The sequence below is a fragment of the Rhinichthys klamathensis genome, unplaced genomic scaffold, assembly GCF_029890125.1.
Source record: "Rhinichthys klamathensis goyatoka isolate OS25496 unplaced genomic scaffold, OSU_Roscu_1.1 h1tg000110l_1, whole genome shotgun sequence".
Classification (NCBI taxonomy): domain Eukaryota; kingdom Metazoa; phylum Chordata; class Actinopteri; order Cypriniformes; family Leuciscidae; genus Rhinichthys; species Rhinichthys klamathensis.
This window is the reverse complement of record NW_026606648.1, coordinates 4063108-4085519: the sequence shown is the minus strand read 5'-3', so window position 1 is coordinate 4085519 and position 22412 is coordinate 4063108. Positions and strand designations below refer to the sequence as shown.

At 38.2% G+C, this 22412-nt stretch overlaps 1 protein-coding gene across 7 annotated transcripts in view; it reads left to right on the top strand.

Annotated features, from left to right (window-relative positions):
* The window catches only part of asap1b (ArfGAP with SH3 domain, ankyrin repeat and PH domain 1b), an 89788-nt gene that overhangs the window by 3064 nt on the left and 64312 nt on the right, over positions 1-22412 (top strand). The window lies entirely within an intron of this gene.

Genomic DNA, 22412 nt, shown 5'->3' with positions numbered 1-22412 from the left:
TACATTTCGTTTTTGGTACTTTGAGTTAGTGCATTTGTATATTATTGCATTGCCATTACTGCATCTTTTTACTTTAGTACTTTGCATCTCTTTATATTGGAGCATTGTGTCTATTTTTTAAAAATCTGTTTGCAATGGTGCTTTGCATTTGTACATGCATGCATCGCTTTACATGTACATCATATTTGTTTTCATTGCTATTTTGCTTTAGTACATTTAATCTCTTTTTTACAGTTCATTAATATGTTGCATATTTTCAGTGCATATGAAATCTGAGAGGCAGAGCAACAGTCTGCAGTGTGGGCTGCAGTTTTGTTCAGCCAGCTGGTCTGGCTTCTGATTCCACTGATGATTCATTGGGTGTATAACAGTTTAAAGTCTATGCCAGCTTTGAGAGTCATACATTGGATGGATATGGATGTTTTTGTGATTCATAACAAGCAACTGATGTATAGATGGTTGAGTTTAATTTATGGTAAAAGGCCCCTGAGAGCATGTATTTGTGCATGAATCACTTTAAAATGCATATCGAGGGTTTGTTGGGATTCAGGAGCTACTCCCTTTTCAGAAGACATCTCTCATAAGATCTCATTTTGCGACGGTCCTGTAATTTAAAAGCAGGAAAAGTTTACTTGGATGGATTCTTTCTTATTTATCTGTAGAATACTTTAACTTGCTTCTCTGTAGTTGTGTGTTTGTTTGGCATAGGCCGTTGTTATTTAAAATAATTCTTAAAATAGCCTATCGAGTCAGACATAGCTGTGCTAAGATTTTTTTTAACACCTGCTCCGACTGCAAAAGGCATTCTGCCTGTTTAACTAAATAACTAGATATTCTAGACACGATTTGGGCGATGCAAACCATCTAAAATATTGACCATATATGTGGGTTTTAAGAGAGTGGATAATATATATCAACACATTTCACACTAGAAGCATCATGGCATCTTTATAACATTTAGTAGCATGCAATTGTACCACTTCTGCATGTATGTGAAAGACAGGAAGCTGTTCTTGAACAGAGTGATGAAATACTACTTTAATCACCACTTCCCTTTTAAAGTAGAGATGACCATCTTCAACAACACAATGCCAGTACAGGCTTTTTTTCTGCACTAAAAATATTTTTGCTGCTGCCAAAATGAATCTGTCCCACCAGGTTTATTTGATTTATTTGTTTATTTGAACCTGCGGTTCTGCAGTACCAGTACCCGCTGATAGCCGTCTGCTTTAAAACGCTCCCTCGTGTGTTTGTGTGAAAGGTGAAGAGCGTCAAAGGTTTCAATTTACAACGTGTTTTTGCTGCATTGAGCTTTGAAGCCAATCACAGACATATCTGTTGAACATGTAAACGCAATCAAATGTGTTTAAGTTAGTCCGAATCCGCTCAACAACTCTCAAAACAGCAGAGACTTTGCCCAGCGTAGTTAGTCTTTACTAATTATACTAGTTAATTAGTCTTTACTAATTATAATCAAAAAAGTATAACACATTGTCAATAAGAGATTCATTGCACAGCATAGACCAATTCATTGATTATGAGGGGTGTAACGGTTCACAAAATTCACGGTCCGGTTCGATACGACACAGTGGTGTCACGGTTCGGTACGTTTTTGATACAGCAAAAAGAAAGAAATGCCAGAGAAATTTCTTTAAAATGATAAAAATTGTATATTTATTAAAAATATATTTATTGAGTTTTGAAGTGCTGGTACAAGATATGTGACGTACTTAAAAGCATTTTACTATTCCTGCCAAGCTTCCATGTTTACAGTTAGTTTTACTACATTAAATCCATGGTGAATGTTACTGATTTGTGGACTTAAAGCCTATAACTAGTTTATTCATGGCACAATGTTTCTCCTGGTTTCCACGTCAGCACTGTTTGATCTAATAGAGATCTACGTTTAATAACCAAGAAATTTTAATGCTTCAGTTCTCACTAGATCTTGCAGTGATGTTAATACTTCTGTGGCGAATTCAAATGCTTTCTTTACTGGATCTCTTAGCGCTGTGTAGTAACAGCATCAAATGATCAAGATCGGCTCGCGCTGCACTGACATTGGTCCAAACTCATAAACGGTCTGTGAAGCACAAAATAATGAGTAGCACAGTTTTATTCCGCTTTCATTACGTTTGCCATTTGATGTTGGGCAATGTTGTTTTGGTGGTCACGCCAGTGCGACTGCTAGAAAAAATGGTCCAACCGGCCTCGTACCGAACGGTTCAATACGAATGCATACATGTATCGTTACACCCCTATTGATTATAACGGGATGTTTCGCAAGAGTGCAGCTTATACCTTGCATTGTAATTGACAGCTTCAATGATTAAAATGATCTTTGATCGCTTTCTGTGTATAATATATATTTTTCATGGCAAAGTTCTGGATTGACAACCATATTTTTGATACATGATGATTAACTAACTATATTATTCTATGTACATTTCTGAAATGCACTTTCTGTAAAGCTGCTTTGAAACAATATGTATTGTGAAAAGCGCTATACAAATAAATTTGAATTGAATTGAATTGAATATTTGAATGTGCGATTGAAACCAATTGAACCAATGGACGGAACAAAACAATCGGATACTGTCTGTCAAATGATCTGTGCATGCTTTAAGTCTTGGACTGTAAATGCAAAATAACAGACTAGCCACTTTTTCTGTAATGTGTAATGTTACTTTGTTGTTCATTTTACTAACTTTTTTTCAAATCAGTCGCTCAGTGACTTTTTACATATACATTTACAGATTTTTAAATGTAAAATATTTATAAGCACTTTGTTTTATGATCTATCCTGACAGTGATTGTTTTTTTTAGCTTATTAATAAACAGGATAAGTTAATATTACAAACTGTTTCTTTGCATTTATTTTGGATTTATTGTCAGTACTGGGTTCGCAGTTCACATGTGTTGGGTACTTTGTACCGTATGACCGTGTTTGTCCGCCACTACCGAACACCATTTTTGACCCAGGATAAACCCTGCAGTCTCAAAATGCATGCTTTCTTTAAAATCATACCTGTGGTGTCAAAAGCAGAAAGATCAAATTAAGTGAGGAACATGATTAGGTTCCAATGGATAAGATATTTTGATAGGATTCAGACACATCAGTCTTATCTTACATCTAAAATGCAATGCCTAGTTACCGGTATATTCATTGGATCAGTGTGTATCCCAAGCCCTTAATGTGGAGATTGGAGATGATGAAATTCCAGATGGATCCAAGCTGCAAATTAGAGTTAGTCATGTTATTGAATAGCTTAATTTTAGTGCTGCCGCGATTAGTCGACTTATGCCTTGTTTATACTCGACGCGTCCGCAAGAGCGCGAAGGTGCGCACGGCAAAATGACGTAATTGCGGTGTGGGCGGTCGTGCGCGTTGGGTGCGCAAGACCCCATTTCGCCTGGCGGTGTGCACGGCACTTTTTGTAACATCGCGCGCGGCGCCGCATCCGAAGATGAACGACTTCGAGCCGAATCAGGCCGAACTGGTACGTCTGTACCAGCATGTTTATGATCCTTCTATACACAGAGACATTTGCATTGATGGGCGACCATAAAAGCCTCTCATTTTGTGAATAGGAACACATTTGCATTAAGCACCCAGTTTGCACTTGTCTAAAGTAACTGCTTACATTTATAAAATAAGCCTACAATAGCAGAAGTAAGCCCTGCTGATGAAATTAAGGTTTAAACACTCTTCAATAAGGCTTCAGTTGTTTAACGAGTTTGTACAAGAAAGTACAATACACCTACTGCATTTATTACTCTTTTAATATGAATCAGCTATTAATAAACTACTAATAAACGGCAAACTACTTCTTCACTGCTGATTCATGGTGGTTTAGAGGAGAATTACTCCGAGTCGCCCCCTGTCGTTTCACAGAATAGCACAACGGCGAGCGCGTCAAATATAAACGCCTCGTCCGTTTGGAGAGGTGCGCGCGCAGTCAGCGGAGACTCGCGCTCGTGCGGACGCGTCGAGTATAAACAAGGCTTTAGTCGACGTAATCGACCATGCAAATTAGTCGACGGCAATTTTTTTAGTCGACGTGTCGTTTTACTATTGACCGCTATTTATTTTTGGTCTCCCGTCACAAACGGCTCACTGTAATTCACCTCCACACACCAGTCTGTGCGCTGTGCGCGCCCTGCTGGTTTATCTGCTATCATTTTCCTTCACGTTCCCGCCCGCCTTCACTGCTTTGATATGAAAAATTGCGGAGGCAGGTGACGGAGCTTTCACAGTGGGCTCGTTTGCTGCGGTCCGAGTCCGAGCGCGAGCGCGATTGTTCCCGGCGCCCCCCGCAGCGTTGGTCTGGTTTCACACTCAATTCTATCGAACCCTGTTGAGTTTGCGTGCATCTTATGCCATCGCAAACGTGCACGGCGCATGATAGAAAACAGAACGCGGGTCAATATATTGTGTTTTTCAAACGGACTCTTTTGAGGAGACAGTGGATTTCCAAATGTGTTGCCCTGATTGCACGCGCAATGCGCGAATACACTGCAGACTCAACTCTCGCGTATCCAAGGTAAATCATCAACACTATCATCCCTTACATGTGTTTTATTTAACTAAATGCATCATAATCAGCTAAAACGCATGGGCAGGTTACTTAACTTCCTGAACAAGCGCTCCCAGGTCCGTGTTGCTTTCACATTCACGCGAACCGCGGCACGGGCCCGCCATGCACGCAAGTGTAAACGCGAGCTACTTAACTGCGTGCCTGCCTGCTTTCAGCGCGACTCATAGTGGGCTAGTCCAGACTCTTTCAATTCAATTCCAATTTATTTGTATAGCGCTTTTCACAGAAAATGCATTGCATCTACTTTACTATTCAGAGTGATGTTATCAGTTATGCTTTTCAGAAATGTACATAAATTAATCATTATTAGCTTACTGTACATTTTTTAAGGCAGAACAAAGAGCTAATTTAAGTAATACATACATGTTTGTTATTAGAGGATTAGATTAGGACTCTGACTAATATGGTATAGCCTAATGGAAATGCAGATACTTAATGCTTAGATTGTTAATACATAATGTTTTTGAACAGGTGACATTTTATGTTTTGGCCCTTCAGTTGAGTTCAAAATAAAATGGACACAACGAAATAAACACTTGATTTTTTTTTTAATTAGTCGTTTAGATTAGTCGACTAATCGAAAAATTAGTCGAAAGATTAGTCGTTAGAAAATTAGTCGTTAGTGGCAGCACTAGAAGTTTTTTGGTCAAATATCCCACGTGGTTTACGATTTGTATGTCTAATCAATCAATCTATTCAATGACATTGTGTGAACATCATTGTTTATCTTGCATACATTGTCATCTTATCATTAATTGAGGCAATTGTGTGTCAAGTGCTATGATGCATTTGGAATCTGCTGTGGTGCCTATCGCATCTCTGGCAGTGTGTATGTGTGGTGTGTGTCCATGAAGTGTACTGATGTTACAGACGCAAGGAGGGGGGATGTGTGCTGAAAGCTTCCAGCTTGGTCGGTCTGATGCTTTGCTCTATTACGCAACACACAGTCCTCACAGCAATGATCTATTCAGTGCCATCAAACCCAAAGCCTGAGCCAGAGCCAACCGACTGCAGGCAAGAGAGATGACTGGCCCTGACCGGTAACCGTCCGGTCAGTCTCACGTCTTTCTGATTCCAAGCTTGTCCATTTTGTTGCCAGCAGCACAGGCCATAACGTCAGCTGCGCATTCTTTCTTTCTTCTCTCCAAAGGTGAAGTGACACACACCCGCCTCCTCTCACTCACTTGTCTCATTCAGTCCGGTTCAATAGTGCTTGTGTTGCTCATAATTTTACTAATTCCCGCAGGTTTGGCTCTAACAGCAAAAGTGTGTGCACTACTGATCTGTATAAGTGCAGCGCATACAAGTACCAAAATGAGTTGCTTACTGTGCTTAAACGGTCAAATACACACAAAATTATGTCAAAATGTCCGTCTTGGCGAGTATTCAGTTAAACACAGTCAGTTTTGGAACCTAATTATCTGAGAAAGATAACGCAAATTGTGTAACAGTATATTGGATCCTTGCATAAACTCTTAAAAGTGACAGCAGCCTAGTGTTCCTGCTGATGTCTGTCATGTTAATAAAAGAACAAAAGACAAAGAAAGTCAGTCTCTGCTCTTACAATGAAGACTAAGCGAGCCAGTGTTATTTTACATTTGATTACTTTAATTTCTATAGTATATCTTATCTGAATATACTGTATACCCACCTGAAAAACTTAAAGCTGTGTTTATTTCATATCTCTCTTAATTTGTGCTCTTGTTTGAAATTTGTTTATTTGTTCTTATTTTATTACTGTCTTTTAACTAGTTTTTTTATGAAAATAACATTTTGGTTTGAAGAAAAGTAGATGTTTGTTTGTGTGCTGTCAATATAGTTATTTGAAAGAAAATCTGAATCGGCAAAAATCGGTAACGGCAGGTCACACAGGTCACATCAGAAATCAGAATCGGCCAAGTAAATTGCAATCGGTGCATCTCTAATTGTTATGCCTGCCACAATAATCAATATATCGACTTATCGGGCAATATATGGACAAATCGATAATTTTTGATGAGACGATACATTGCCCATTGTGTTTACATAAATTAATGAACGAACATAAAACATAAAAAAGAAATATTTTGCCGATCATGCTGCCTCTTTCATCTGCTCTCGATACGATTGTGTAAAATTATTTTAAATTATATTTAAAAACTGAAAATGATATAACTGCTGCATACTGTCCCTTCATAAGTATTGGGACAGTAAAGACAAAATTGCTCTTTGCTATGGAGTCAAGAAATGTGAAGTTCTTGAAAGATTCGTGAAAAGAAAGAAAATGAGACAAAATAATAGAATGTCATATTTTATTATTGGCTGTTTCAACACATACTTGTTTTACCAACTAAGAATAACAGCACTTTTAGAGTTTCATCCCTCTATCTAATGTGAGCATAAATATTGGGACAATTGAACTTAAAGCAAATGTACAAGCTTAAAAGCAATAGTATTTAGTTGCAAATCCCCTGCATGCAATCACAGCAGTAGAGTCTTGGTTTCATAAAAAAAAAAAAAAAATCCTTTTCCAAGTCTTTAATACAGCCATATTCAACTGTTGCTTGTTTTTGGGAGTTTCTGCCTTTAGTTCGTCTCTTTAGCTGTTGAAACAAACTCGATAAACTCCTTTGAATTATCACTAGCAGTGTGTTTTGGGTCACTGTCCTGTTGCAATATGCATCGCTTCCCAATGAGACTGGTGGCATTTTCTTGAATATTAGTAGCCAATATGTTTTTGTAAACTTCTGAATTCATTCTGCTGCTGCCATCATTCATTAAGTCATCAATAAAGTTTAGTGAGCCTGTTCCAGAGGCAGCCATGCATGCCCAATGCCATGAAACTACCTCCACCATGCTTTACAGATGAGGTTGTATGCTTAGGATCATTTGCAGTTCCTTTTTTTTCTCCACACTTGATGGCACGCGGCTCAAACATACTCTCTGCAACCGGTTACAAAGCATTTAACGCTGTTGTTGGTTATTAAAAATATCTAATGGATGAACTCGCGACTCGATTGGGCAAATTTATTTAATTATGTGCTGTCAATCGTGGTAAAACGGTTTTATGGACACCGCCATGTTTGACGCTGTCGCTATGGTTACCCCTGTGGTTACTTAGAATGCAGATGTGACTTCAGGTCTTTGATTACATCGATTACGTAAATTAGTCACTTTGTATGGAATGCGTCGATTCGTTGCGCTGTTAATGTTCCCCAATGACAGTGGCTCCTGGGCATGCATCTGAAGTGTGGAAATTTTTTAGAGTGCTCTGCAAGCTCTGTATAACCGAAATGGCAAACCACATCAGCACAACTTCTGTGCAGGAGCATCTGAAAAGAAAGAAAACATCCCAGGCCTCTCCTACCTCAAAATGTTGAGACGGCAGTGTAAGTATTTGGACCATTACAGTGAAATTTTACACGGCACTAGAATACGGTTGTCATTATTGGTTATCATTTATTGGTAAATTAACCAAAGAATTAATCAACTATTCTGAAAAAAAAAACTGGAGGAAAACCCAGGAGGAAAAAAAAAATGTATTCAACGGTTTTGCCGATATATCGGTACCGATAGTTGATTGGTGGAACTTTCGTTATTGGCAAAAATCCATACCAATAGTTTTTCTGTGTTGCGTCCGTTGCTGAGAAGAGTGCGCAGAGTTACACAGAGCGAGAGCGGCCGCTAGGGGCCAAATAACAAACTATCACTGGCACCGGAAGTATGTTTGCCGTCAAAGCTGTGTATATACTCTAACATTAGTACCTCAAGCGGTGAAAACAATGTGACAAAAACACACGCAAACCTGACCCAAATGCTTAATGTCGCAACTGTTACCATCTATTTGCATTAGTTTATATCCAGCTGGTCACTTGTATGCATTCATTAGCCGGCAAAGTTGCATATTTAAAGCTAGTGACGTGATTGCTTTCTCAACATTGATATGTTCATGCAGCCAACAGAAACATAAACAAATCAGAAACCCATTCGATTCAATTATTTTTTTATCACTGCAATACATAGGCCTATTGTTATTTTGATTAGATAATCATCAAGTGTTCTAATATAGAAGCAAATAAAGTGATATAGTATACATGTAATATACATTTATGTAATTTTAATGCTCTGGCCTTTGCAGATATTTAAAGATGGCCATCTTTAAGCATAGCAGACTCTTTGGATTTATATGAAATGGTAATATTTTACAATAAGATTAAATTTTTAGCATTAACTTTGTTGTACTATTGTATTGTTTGTTAATGTCAACATTGTCATTTACTAATACATTTTAAATAGTTTTAATTTTTATTTGATCCGTTAACTTTAGTTAATGTACTATGTACTAACATGAATGATCAAGGTACAATTGTCTTGCTCAAATATTAAAACATGCTGTAAAAAAATGTTTAATATAGTTCATGAAAGCTAGCTAATACATCCTTGTTAACAAATGGGACTTGCAAAGTGTTACCTATGTAATTTACCTATGTTTCTAGGTTATAGCTAAAGAAACCTGTAATATTTTAACGTTTAAATTATTTTCTGCATAATTCGTTTTGTAGAACTTTATAATATGTAAGAACTGTAGAATGTATTCATATTTATATATATATTTATTACTCCGTTCAGCACTGTTTTACATGGAGTGTTGTTTTTTTTTTAATCCAGTATCCATTTTAAAAATATCGGGTGATTAATCGGTTATCGGCACTTACGGTCAAACCTAGTTATCGGTCGACCTCTAAAAAATAATCGTTAGATTTATTGAATTAATCGAAAGCTAAATCGATTGAAAAATAATAGTTTGTTCCAGCCCTAGTTTTCACAGCTTTTATGATTTGTCTGTCATCAACTGTTGTTGTTTTTCTCGACCGACCTGGTCGTTATTGGACATTCAGGACATTCCAAACAGTTGATTTGGCTATTCCCAATGTTTAAGCTGTAGCTCTAATTTAGTTCTTCTTTTCTTTTAGGATCCAAATTGCTTGCTTTTCTCTTAAAGCCAGCTCCTTTGTCTTCATCCTGGCTTGTGCTACAATTAATGCTACAGGACACAGCTGATCACTTAGAAACACATGTGTGTCATCAATTGTCCCAAATAGATAGAGGGTTGAAACTCTAAAAGTGCTTTTCTTCTTTGTTAGTAAAACATGTATGTGTTGAAACAGCCAATAATAGAATGTGGAATTCTGTACTTTTGTCTCATATTCATCTTTTAATTAAATTTATAGATTTCTTGACTCCACAGCAGAGAAAGCACTTTTGTCTTTACTTGGGGCCCTATAAAATCTTATCTTTTATTTTTTCCCGTTTTTTTTTTCGTTTTAATTTTCGCAAATTCCCTTTATACCGTAAAAGGTATAATAAATATATATATATATATATATATATATATATATATATATATTATATGTATATTATATAAAAAGGTTTTTTTTTTTTTTTACCCTTTACTGTTATTTTAGTCGTAAAAAGAGTGAGCTTTTAATGTTGATGATTAAAATGTACACAAATAAAATAGGAATGACCTTAAATTTATTGAGGTAACAAACATCACATTTACTCAGTACTTTTCAGGACAAAAACTGCATGATGCAACATAACACTGCACTCTAAGTACTTCAAGTAACAACAAAATATTAATGGTTATGAGCTTTAAACTGTCCAGTAAAATAAATTATATTAGTTTATATAATATTTAGTTCTCCTTGTTCTTCACATGGCTTTTGGATAATGGGTGGTCAGTGCATGTATTTTTGTGTTTCCAGTCAACGGAATGTTCACAAAACTTACAAAACAAGAGTTCACACACATACAAGTCACGTGGGAACTGCTCGGCTCGGTACTGAGGGCTTAGCGTTGAGTTTCTTAACTTTTTCGCCAACGAAAGCAGAGTGGAGAGCCGCTTCGCCATGCTTTCATTGTTTTGAAGGGGGAGGGGGAGCTGAAATGACGGGAGGGGTTGTGTCGCCCAGATTTGCTTCCCCCTGTCTGCATTTTCCCCAGACATACGTTCTTCTCCCACACAAAAACAGAATTTCATTCCAAATATGTCAGATTCCGCGTTAATTTGCCAATTCCGTGATTCCGTCCGCAATTCCGGGATCGCGGAAATTATAGCATACTTGCCAACCTTGAGACATTGCCATTGCCTACATTGCCAATATCACAAACGCAAATAAATATGTAATTCATTTATTTTACAAATTCAATTACTTCCTCAGGAGATTATAGACCCTTTTTTTTGTACAATATTTTTTGTATATAATATATGTATTGTACTGTATAATAGAGAGCAATTTTCAATGAGAGCAGCCACAAATTACTTACAAGAGAAGTGTAAATACAAAATACATACTTTATACGTGTTTCTGCTTGTGCTTTCATCACACATCAGCAGGGCTCTCAAGTGTCACGCATTGAGCGTGACAGTCACTCATTTCGGTCTTTTGTCACGCTCTCCCGCCACACATTGTATTTCTCACGCTGAAAAACTATTTGTAATATATTTATGCCGCAGCGTCCAAAACTCTCACTGTGGAACCGGCAGGAATCAAGCGCGTCTCCTATGGTGTTGTTCGTCTGGTGTTGTTAGCCAATCAGAAAATACCACTATTGTTTCTGGGTAAGATTTAACGCAACAACCAATGACACCCCGTCGGCGTTGTTGTCCGGGTGGAAATCGGGAGAAATTCGGGAGAAAGGTCGGTCCGGGAGATTTTCGGGAGGGGCTTTGAAATTCGGGAGTCTCCCGGAAAAATCGGGAGGGTTGGCAATTTGGCATGTATGAATTATAGGGCCCTACGGTCGCTTTGTCATGTCCAGTGTGGACAGCTTCTAGGTGTTGCACCGCAATGCTACGCAATTACACGTCTGGTGTAAACAAGGTGTACGGTCTATAGCATTCAAAAGAGGAGTGACATCTGGTTTAGCTGCAGTGTGAATGTGGCAAACAGAATGTGGAATTTGAGAGAAAATGAGTGAGAGGAAGAGGAGAGAGTGGGAGTGTGGAGGAGTATATAGGCGATATCTGGCAGCCAAATGTCTTCTCCTCATCCAGATTAAGCCTGCATGTCCTGCGACGCACTAGCCTAACCGCATTTTGGTCTAACGTTATACACAGTGTCCTAATGGTTTCAGTCAGAGCAGACAGACTTTGTCGAATGACTCACGGCCTCTCTTTATGGGATATAAACACACACTCAGTCAGGTCACATGACATCCAGCTCACAATGTGGGGGTGCAAAGTGGCTGGACACTAATCAACACAGGCATTCATGCACTACGGGGAGGCCTCTCGGACTCACGCCATCTTTGTCCCTTCTCATCATGTGTCAAAAGGTTACAGCAAAAGACAACAGTTGGATTAGAGAGTTGTACAAGCTGCATTTCCTGTCTCCACTGCTAGACAATTGAACATAAGACTCCTCAGTGAGAGTGTCTCATTGCGTGTCACTGAAGTTCACGCTGCTCTCTCTTTACTTTCTCACTCACTGGGATGTTTTGTCTCTGTTTCCTGAAATGTAAACATGGCCTGGTTTCTTTGGTCAGTGCGAGTGGAAAAATATTCACGTGGGTTAATTTCGGTCCAAACTAATGGTTATCCCACTGACATCTGCTGCACACTCTGTCCTGGCAGACATCAGCACAACACATCTGTAACTAATGCGAAATGTAGGTTTTTCAGAAAAGTATTGGTAACTAGTAGAGCATTTGTAAAACCCTTGGACACATAATGAACTTATTAGCCGGAATACAATACCATGATATTTAGTTGATATACTAACATCGCGATTCTTCATGTTTAGTTTATAGTTTGAAGTATTTTAAGTGGTTGCCCTAAGACCAGGAACATACTTTACGCAAGTATACAGGGCTCAACGCTAAGGATCTTTTGCTACTGGCCTAGTTGGGCCAGAGGTTAAAATTTTGACTTGCCCCACCACAAAAAAAAGTAACAAATAAATAAAATAAAATAGGACTAGTTATTGTTTTAGTTGTTTTTGATCCATGTAACCTTAATAAATAAAGTTATGACACCAAAAACTACTAGCCTGATTTTACAGGCTAATAAATTGTTACAGATTGTCAGTAATAAAATAAGAAATAATCAAATTACGACCAATAGCACAAATAAAATACAACAGAACAAACATACAAATGAAATAAACAGTTATTTTCAGGTTTTTCATGTAGGTCTAAGCCATAGACTGTAAAAAAAAGTTGGACGACGCACATTCACTTTCTTCCATTGTAGAAAAGTGAAGCCGATCGAAACGCTTTGGTTTACATTTTCAGGACTTGTGCGGCATGTGCGGTCTAAACTAGATTTTCAGGTAGGGCACAGAAATGGTAATCAAATGTAAAATATCACTGCATAGTCTTCACTGTATACATTTTTTATACTTCTGACAGACTTGTTCTTACCATTAGTCAATCTCCTTTTCTTAAATTGTTAATTTAAAAAATAAAATAGTAACATCTCACTTCTCATTTGGGCTGCACGATATATCGTTTTAGCAGCGATATCGTGATGTGCGCATCTGTCATAGTCACGTCGCAGAATGTGTGTTTTCAAATAAAGAGATTGTAGTTGATCCGTGATCCATGTGGGCCAGCGGGTTCGGAAATGATTCACAGATTAATTTAAAAGTTTAACAATAATAGAGTGAAAGTTTATCATTTGCATGTGTTTTAAGTAGGGCTGGGTATCGTAACAAAATGTTCGGTACCGATACCGATACCGATACCTTGACTTCGATACCGGTTCCTGAACGATACTTTTTTCTATACCAATTTTATGTAACCAGGTTTAACAATATAACATTACCTAATTTTTTTTTCAGTTTGTTGACTTTTTTACACTCATATTTTGAGTATGTAAAAAAGCACCAATGCTAAAGTTTTCTATGTTTCCTAATCATTTAACAACATGTATTCTTTACTTCAATGAGCTCATTGTTTCTGCTTTAACTTAATGCATTAATTAACGATGAAACTGAATGAAAATTAATTGAAATGCATTACACTGTCACCTCTGATAACAGATCACTCTAAATTGTAATTTAGACATGCATTTTCTGTAAAGCTGCTTTGAAACGATATGTATTGTGAAAAATGCTATACAAATAAATGTGAATTAAATTAAATATAGGCTACTGGGGGGCGGGATATATACCTGCACGTGAAGCTTGCAGCAAAGCACTGGCAAAAGTAGCCTAATGATTATGGATGTGGAAACAATAGCAAGGAGATATTTTAATTGTTTATTAATGAACAAGTGTTTACTAATGGTGTGTTCACACCGAACGCGAATTTAATTATTTGTGCGAGTAGATTACATACATAGTCAATGCAAAGACGCGAAAAGACGCATCATTCGCGCCGGGCGTCGCGAATGACGCGAATTGGGCGACGCGTTTGCCGCGAACGTCTTCCGCGCAAGTTGAAAAATTTGAACTCGAGCTAAAGATTCAAGCGTCGAACTAGACGCGATAGACGCGTATTTGACGCTCTATTCGCGTTCGATGTGAACACCATTACTCTCAAGTGTATTTTGTGCGCTTCAGTGCCTAGATTTACCGTGTTGCCGGTCTTGGCAGCAATGATCTTGTCGAAAATATTGCATCGCGTGCATCTGGCATCGAGTCTGGCACATGACATAGGTACACTTTGGATCATTTCCACATATTTTCTATCTATCTGGGTTGGGACGCACGCTCACACACACACACACACACACTGCAGCCTCACGTGCGACGAGCCGCGTCTCTGGGCAGCCGCGTAAACTAGTGTTTTTCCGCCACAGCCAATTATGCTGCATGCTTATTGTTTCACTGACGTTGACGAGATTAACCACTTAGGTACCGAAATGTGGTACCGAAAAACAAGACATGTTTCGATACTCGGTAGTATCGAGGCAATTCGGTCGGTACCTAAAAAGTACCGAACTCGGTACCCAGCCCTAGTTTTAAGTCCTGTCAGTTTAAACATCAAGCATAAAAAGACTGGAACTTGCGCACTGTTTTTTGTCCGCGAACACAGAGCCGCGCAGACAGCACATGAACACCAAAAATTCAGTTCTCTTTTGCTTTTTTTTTTTTTTTTTTTAGCTAGAACGGACACATGCATGCACATTGAAGTCAAAATTCCTGCCTCGTTAGCACAATTGGTTATGTGTTGTAATGAATTGAGAAAGAAAACTGATGTGTATCATTATTGGATCCGTGCATAAAGTGAGCCTTAACCGCAGCTAATCTGCAGATTCTCATTTATACAGTGAAGACTATGCAGTGTTATTTTACATTTGATTATTCAATATCTGTACCTGAATACAGTTAAATTTACCTGAAGACCATAACGCACTGCTTATTTCATTTGTATCTTTGTTTTATTGTATTGATCTATGCTTGTAATTAGTTTATTATTTTCTATGCAGATGCACTACCCTACAAAATCACCCCAATCATTCTAGAATGATTCATTCTTTACAAATAGAGCTATTCAAATCATCTGGTGAAATGTTTTCATATCGCAATATAATATTTTTTATTAAAATCACAGAGTCAGTTTTTTCTAATATCGTGACGTGCAGCCCTACTTCTCAAATTCTCAGTCAAAATCTACTCTAGAGTTTAGCATTACTTTCCCAAAGTGTGGACTTAAAGACGAGACCCGCTGAGTGCAGAGGGCGTCATTTGAGAGCTTGTATTGCAATACAACACAACTGGCTCTATTGTTACTGTTTAGGCAAACTTTTTCACCGTGGTTCATTTTAATGCTAGAGGCTTGAACATTCCTCATACTTTCGCTTAACACCATTTGGGTTGTATTACATTCCTGCAGAACTGTCATTCAGGTCATTTATGCCCAATTATCATGTCCCAAGTGCCCCGTTTCATTTTCTCTTACTGCCGACACCAAGTTCTCTCTTACAAGATGTGCTCTGCTTTTACAGTGACGTCATGCTCTCGTGTAATGGATCACATCTTCACATCAACACAGTTGCCCTGTCGTCTCACAGCTCTGTGTGTGCATAAAACATTGACATTCTGGATTAAATGCCTAATTTTCCTCTACAGTGTGTTGTTGCCCTCTCTCAGCATCGGTTTTGTTTACCCATGCAACAGGCAGCGTTTTTTATCGTAATGAGGAAAAGTCCACTTGATGAATCACCTCTCTGGCTGGTTGCCTCCTAGCTCTGCAGGCCACAGCCTAAACGAAAACCATCTGTTAGATTCAGGGGGCCGCCATGTGCACGGGGCGTTGGTGACTATAACTGCCCCAGAATTGGAGCGCGGAAGGCCAAGAGATAACATGACATGCTCTTTTTGCTGTCTGTAAGAAAAGCTCCGGCAAGGCATAACATGTTTCTGTCTCGAACAATAAGCCAGTCCTCCGGGATTGAGCTCATTTGAAGAATTCATTCTCGACACAACGTGAAATGAAACGAATTCTTTTGGGGCCATTGTAGCTTTGTGTAGTGTAATGTTAGCTCTGTTTAAACCGAGCAGATGTTAGTTCATTGTGGCTCTAATTTATAGCCTCTGACCCTGTAAAGACCAGGCGGAATTCCAGCTTTCATCCGGTATTGTGGACTTGAACCTGTAAAAGCGATGATAGGAAAATGTTGAGATTTAGAAGGCATTTACATAAGGAACTCATCACTGAGGTTTGTGTTTGCCCGTAGGCATCTTTATAGGTTAAAAAGGGCAGTGTGAGGTTCGTGCATCAACATTTTTTGACAGTTAATAAAGTATTTTCTTTTAACTTTTTAATATGATGGTCCTCTAATCGTTGGTCATGATCAAAGTTCTGTTCTAAGGTTAGGTTTTACGGATTTAACGTTACAGTAAAAAAAACACATTTCATTAACTGATAATGTTAAAGGTGGGGTATGTGATTCTCTTTTTTGTACATTTTTTCAAAATAACTTGAAATCCCATTCCTAACCCACTTACAGCCACTGAGTTAGAAGCACTGAAATGAAAATTAAGCAATTTAATCATATGTGGAACGGGCAGGACTCGAAAAACTCCAGCCAATCATTTCCAAGACCACCAGAATCATTGGACAGTAAGTCCGTCAATCAAACGGTTGTACCACACCCCCCTCCCCCCAGCGCGCGTGACCCCCGTCGTGCGCATACTCAAAGTTTGTGACGCATGCGCATCTCGTCAGTAAAGCCGGTTCCATGATTAGTAGTAAATCGTCATTACAATCTCTCGCGCATCTGAGTTTTCGCTCGTGCATGATTGCGCGTCCATGTTCTTCGAATGGGTGGAGTCAGAGCCGGCGTTGGAGGAAAGAAGGAAGGACCATTTGAATTTTATATTTTCAAAATCTGCCGGTCGTTTTCCAAATCACATACCCCACCTTTAATATACTGAAGTAGCCTACTAAAATCTGTTTTGTACCTTTATAATACATTGACAACAACCAAAAAAACACAGGTGAGACATGATAAATAAAAGCTTATCTCAAGCAGCTTTTCCACAAGTTATATATTGTGTGTTAGCCTAACACAAACCCCAAACACCATCATGGTAACACACATTATGTTAAGGGTGTGTTCACACTTGGCAGATTGGTTTAATTAAAACGAACTCGTGCGATTGCTCTGTTAGTGCGGTTTATTTGAATAAGTGTGAACGCTGCCATACGAAGCCTTGTGCCGACCAAACAAGCTGGCCGAGACCCCTGAAAACTTGGGTTGCCAAACAAACTAGTGCGGTTCAACTGAAATATAAATGCAACACGGACATCTAAATGGACAAAAAACGGCGTGATTTTACAAAATGAGACCCTAAAAATTAAAAGACCGAATGCTCTTGCATAGCTGTTTTTTCTCATCATAGGAGCTACATAGCTCATCACAGTTCGCTACAGGCAGGCATCGGAAATGTCTTCTCCTTGCAACAGATCTTTGTGTTTGTTTGTTTTGACAACAAATAAATAGAAAAATAAATTATAAGCTTCATGCATCTAAGAATCAAAATTTCCCCCCCCACCCCCAATAGCCTTTAATAATTACAAGCTTTTTATTGATGTCTTTCCACGGTTGAAACATTGATTGTGCGATCACAAGACAGAATTAATTACGTTAAGTTGTAATATATCTTTCATGCCTTCTGGTGTTCTGTTCACCCAAAGAGGAGATGAGATGATTGGTTCATGAGCACTTGATCCAATGCTGCCGCTTGAAGTGAGGTGACTATTGGCTGTCACACTGTATTAAAAAGCACCAAAGCGTAATTTATCGTTTGAATTTCATAATAAAATTGACAGATTTTAAAGTTGAGACTTTGCTTCATATTAAAAGTAACAAAGCACAAAGCTTTTTGCGATTATTGGGTGGCAGGCGCACTATATTTTAGAAAAGTTTTGTTCACTAAAACAGCATAAACAGAAAACAGCACAGACTAAAAGATTTTAGATTTAAGAAATCATATCATTACCGATTAAAATCAAAAAATAAATACTGTCAATCCAGAACTAGTGTCCACACAGCTGACATATTTAACTGTTGTGGCTTATCCACTTTGTATGCACAAAATAAGCATTGAACACAGTTTACACGTTCCACTGTGAGATAAAAAGCTGCAATTATTCTTATTTTTTTTTTTATTCTTATTTTTTAACTTCCAAAAACTGTCAAATTAGTAGTATTTTACTGTAAAATTACATGAAATGTGCTGTTATATTTATTAAAGTTTTATAAATAAAAAATATTTAAAAGTAAATAAAAAGGGACCTTACTGCAAGAATGCACATGTTTTTTCAGTGCGGCAAATAGGTTGTCAAAAGCATGAAACTATTGTTTTTGATTATTTTGTGCTCTAAACATTTTTCACTTGGATGTCCAATGTGAAAATGGACCCTGAAGCAAAAACAGTTGTGAGAACCACTGGTCTAGAAAATGTAATTTACCGGTATGTGGAAAATAAAATGTATGTGGGAGTATTTCTCTTTCTCACTTTCTTGCTAACTCGGGTCAGAACTTCACTTCAGCACTTTTACGATGGCTTTTCCTCCTGACAGTATTCATAAATGCAGTTGCTCTCTCTCTCTTCCTAGGGACAGCTGTCTCTTTTTCAGCAGAGTCATTCTCTTGTGTGTTGACAGGGTAAATTATGCAGAGGTACAGAGTGAATATTTAATGGTGTAACCTGAGGGCTGGAACAGGCCCACATGGGAACCATTAGCACCTCCACTACTTCAGCCAGGTCTCTTCCGTACTGTACTATATGATGACTTGGTAATAGGATCCTAGAGTAGATAACATCATAGAACTTGGAGGTTATAAATTGGCAGTATCACACAAAAATTTATTTCCATGAGCTTGGAAGAGCCTGTGAATTTAGATGACAGATTAATTACAGGACACCCAATCCCTCACTCTAATGAAAGATGGATTATTTGTCTAATTCACTTTAAAGTGTCCATTTCCCAGAAGAGCTAAGCAATTACAAACTATCATAAAATATAATGTAATAAAGGTCTTCTGATGAGCTTGTAATGTCATATTAGGAGATCGGTTGAAATAGTTTAAAGGGATAGTTCACTCAAAAATTAAAATCTGCTTTCCACATCTGACCTCTGAAGTGAAGGTGGGATCTTATGATTTCAAAGCTAGCTTGCTATTGCTAGCCTTTCTGAAATTGCCTACCCTACCTTTATTGGATTGTACTGTCAGGTATTATTAGGTGACATCAGGTAGGCCTAAATACTTTTCATTGACTTGACTTTTTATCGGTACATGAGCCAAGACGAGATCTGATCGGATCACAATTACATGGCTTGTCAAACCTCTCTCTATTTCATTAAATCACATTTGCTGTCATATTGTTAGGGCTCGACACAGCCTATTTATAACCGTCTGTATCTCCGATCAGTCTGCTGCCTGCTATTATTGTAGTTTTCCCAACACAAGAGGGACTACACAAGATGTTGCGATAAAACACGCTTTAAATAATCCGCTGGCAAACCTGCCTCTTTTCCTGGCAGGACATGATGTCATGAGTGTAAATAGAGTCTGATTACTTGGCACACCCACTCTGAGTGTGTTTCCCCTCTTTGAGTTTCTCTCTCTACTGCAGTACATACTGCACAATACACTTCCTGGATTATATATATATGGTTTTTAATGTTCATTATGGGGCATTGGACAGTAATACTGCTACTTTAGCCCTATTAGGTGGTAGTTGCATAATGATGTTTTGATTAAAATTGTTTTTATTTTAGCATGGAATCTGTGATTTTAATGTCCCAATATCATTGTCTTTTCCCCTCCTCCCACCATTCCTGTATTCAGGATTCTGCTGCTTTGTGTTAATGTTATTATAACCTTATAAATGTTGTCAAATCAGCATTACAGGGATTATTAAAGTTTAACTTTACACTGTAATTTTCCACTTTCCAGTTTGCAGAAGGTTTTTAGACAGACAGCATAGATCAATGTTCATGAACGTGCTGTAAAAAAGTTATATAACATCATAATCAGTTCATTTTGACAGCAATTCTTTTTTTTTTTGTCAATCTTTTAAACTAAAACGCCATTTTAGTTTGTCATATTTTAGTCATCTAAATTCTTTTAGTTTTAGTCTTATAAATAAATAAATATTTACAATAGATTTAGTTGACTAAAATCTAATATTCAGTAAAAAGAAACAAAAATAAGAACAAATAGCCTACATACAATAGAACATTTCTTTGTTTCCTGGAGATTGTTGCTCCTCACCGTTTACAATGGTCTTGTTTTCCTTGACATCAGATGTGTTGTATCCATATGTCTGTTTTTCTCTTTCTCACAGATGTGGACATTTAAAAATGTTTTATGAGACATACAGCAACAGGAACTGTATGCTATTAATCTGGTAGGTAGATCAGTACGTTATCTAAATGCAAAGTCAAGCATCCACTAACCATCCATTCGTCTCGTTCTTATTCGTTGACAAGAAGGTCAGTATATTTTTGTTATAGTTTTTGTCATCAAAAACTAGTCGAGCCTTTTGTCTCAGTCCAAGTACAAAAACAGTAACATTATTCATATATTTGTACTGTAGATTCATGCATGTAATGTGTAAATGATCAAATGAATCACATGAAAATGAAAATCATGGCCTTTATACGCACAATAATTTTCTTGTCCTTCGGTTTAATCGGAATTAATCTATTCAGTCGTTTAGGCATGCTTTCATACCCTTTGACCTTTGCCTTGTGCTCAAATCGTGGTCGTGCCCTGACAGGCCACGAGTAAATCAGACTGAATGAAATCCCCCAGCAGTGAATCATTGGTTTTGACCTCTGAGTTCACATTATAAAACCACAGAACTCAACGGGTCACGGAAATGTTGCCGATGTAGGCACTCGCTCATCCCACAATCTTGTAAAAGCCTGTGTGTCATCCAGGCCAGAACTCACAATGTTATGAGGATGAAAAATAGCCACAATGTCCCAGCCAGCATGTGAAAGCTACAAATGTTCATGTGAACCGTAGCCTTCTGAAAGCATCAGCAGGAAGGCAGTGCAGCACGAAAAACCTGTGGATTCCTCGCACACCCCCTACAGATGCATAGGTCTGAAGGCCCGTCGGGGTGGCAGGCGGTCCGCCGGTGATGAGTGGTTCATGGCGGCTGTCCAGATTTCACTGCTGTGCTCTGGTCTGTCCATGGCCTCTGCCAATACTACATGCTGGAGAGAAACAGACCCCTGTGTGTGTGATGGAGAGAGGGGATTTCACACACCCTGAGACGAGAGCAACTGATGTGGTTTATTGTGCATGGTGTATTTGTTTGAGCTTTATTACTTTTATTTGACCTCTGACAAATGATTTCATCTATTTATTTTGGCATATATATATGCTACAGCAACTAGATTTTATGCTTTCAGAAGAAAATGTGAGTGATGATTGCCTGTGGTGAACTTGAAATATTTGTGCAGTGTGCTACTGTGTTTTAAATGGTTGGCAGAGTGGTTGCTGGGGCGTTGCTAGCTCATATCAAAAGACAAACCTGGTCCTACCTCAAAATACAGTTTTTGAGGTATCATTCATGTCTGTTGTACAAATGAAACGATACACAATTATTTAAGCAAATACCCTACCCTAAGTATGAGCAATAATAGCGATGCTTGTTATTTTCACCTTTCACAATCTAAAACATCTGTACAGTGGTAGTAAATGAGAAATTCTTTGCAATTATTGCAGAGATTTATTATGGCCTAAACATCGGAAAATATGTTTCTTCCTTATGCTGAAAGCCTTTATCAATTTTGATTGTTTTGGTTTGATTATATTTGCCAGCTTTTGCCGTCTCATTTGGCCTGATACCTTGCATTTGTGTCCAGTATGTATTTTGGTTTTCCAATGAATCCTCTAGTCCTTCATATCAATTTTGTGGTTTGACTTGAAATCCATCCATCCATCCATCCATCCATCCATCCATCCATCCATCCATCCATCCATCCATCCATCCATCCATCCATCCATCCATCCATCCATCCATCCATCCATCCATCCATCCATCCATCCATCCATCCATCCATCCATCCATCCATCCATCCATCCATCCATCCATCCATCCATCCATCCATCCATCCATCCATCCATCCATCCATCCATCCATCCATCCATCCATCCATCCATCCATCCATCCATCCATCCATCCATCCATCCATCCATCCATCCATCGGGAAAACACCAACTCCCCCCTCCCCGGTGATACCAGTATTGCCAGTTGTCACATGTCAATTAACTGGTGGGACAATTTTCCATACAAACAAATCAACAAATTGCAAGTGTCTTTGAATTGCTATTCTGCATTCTGTGTGCTACCT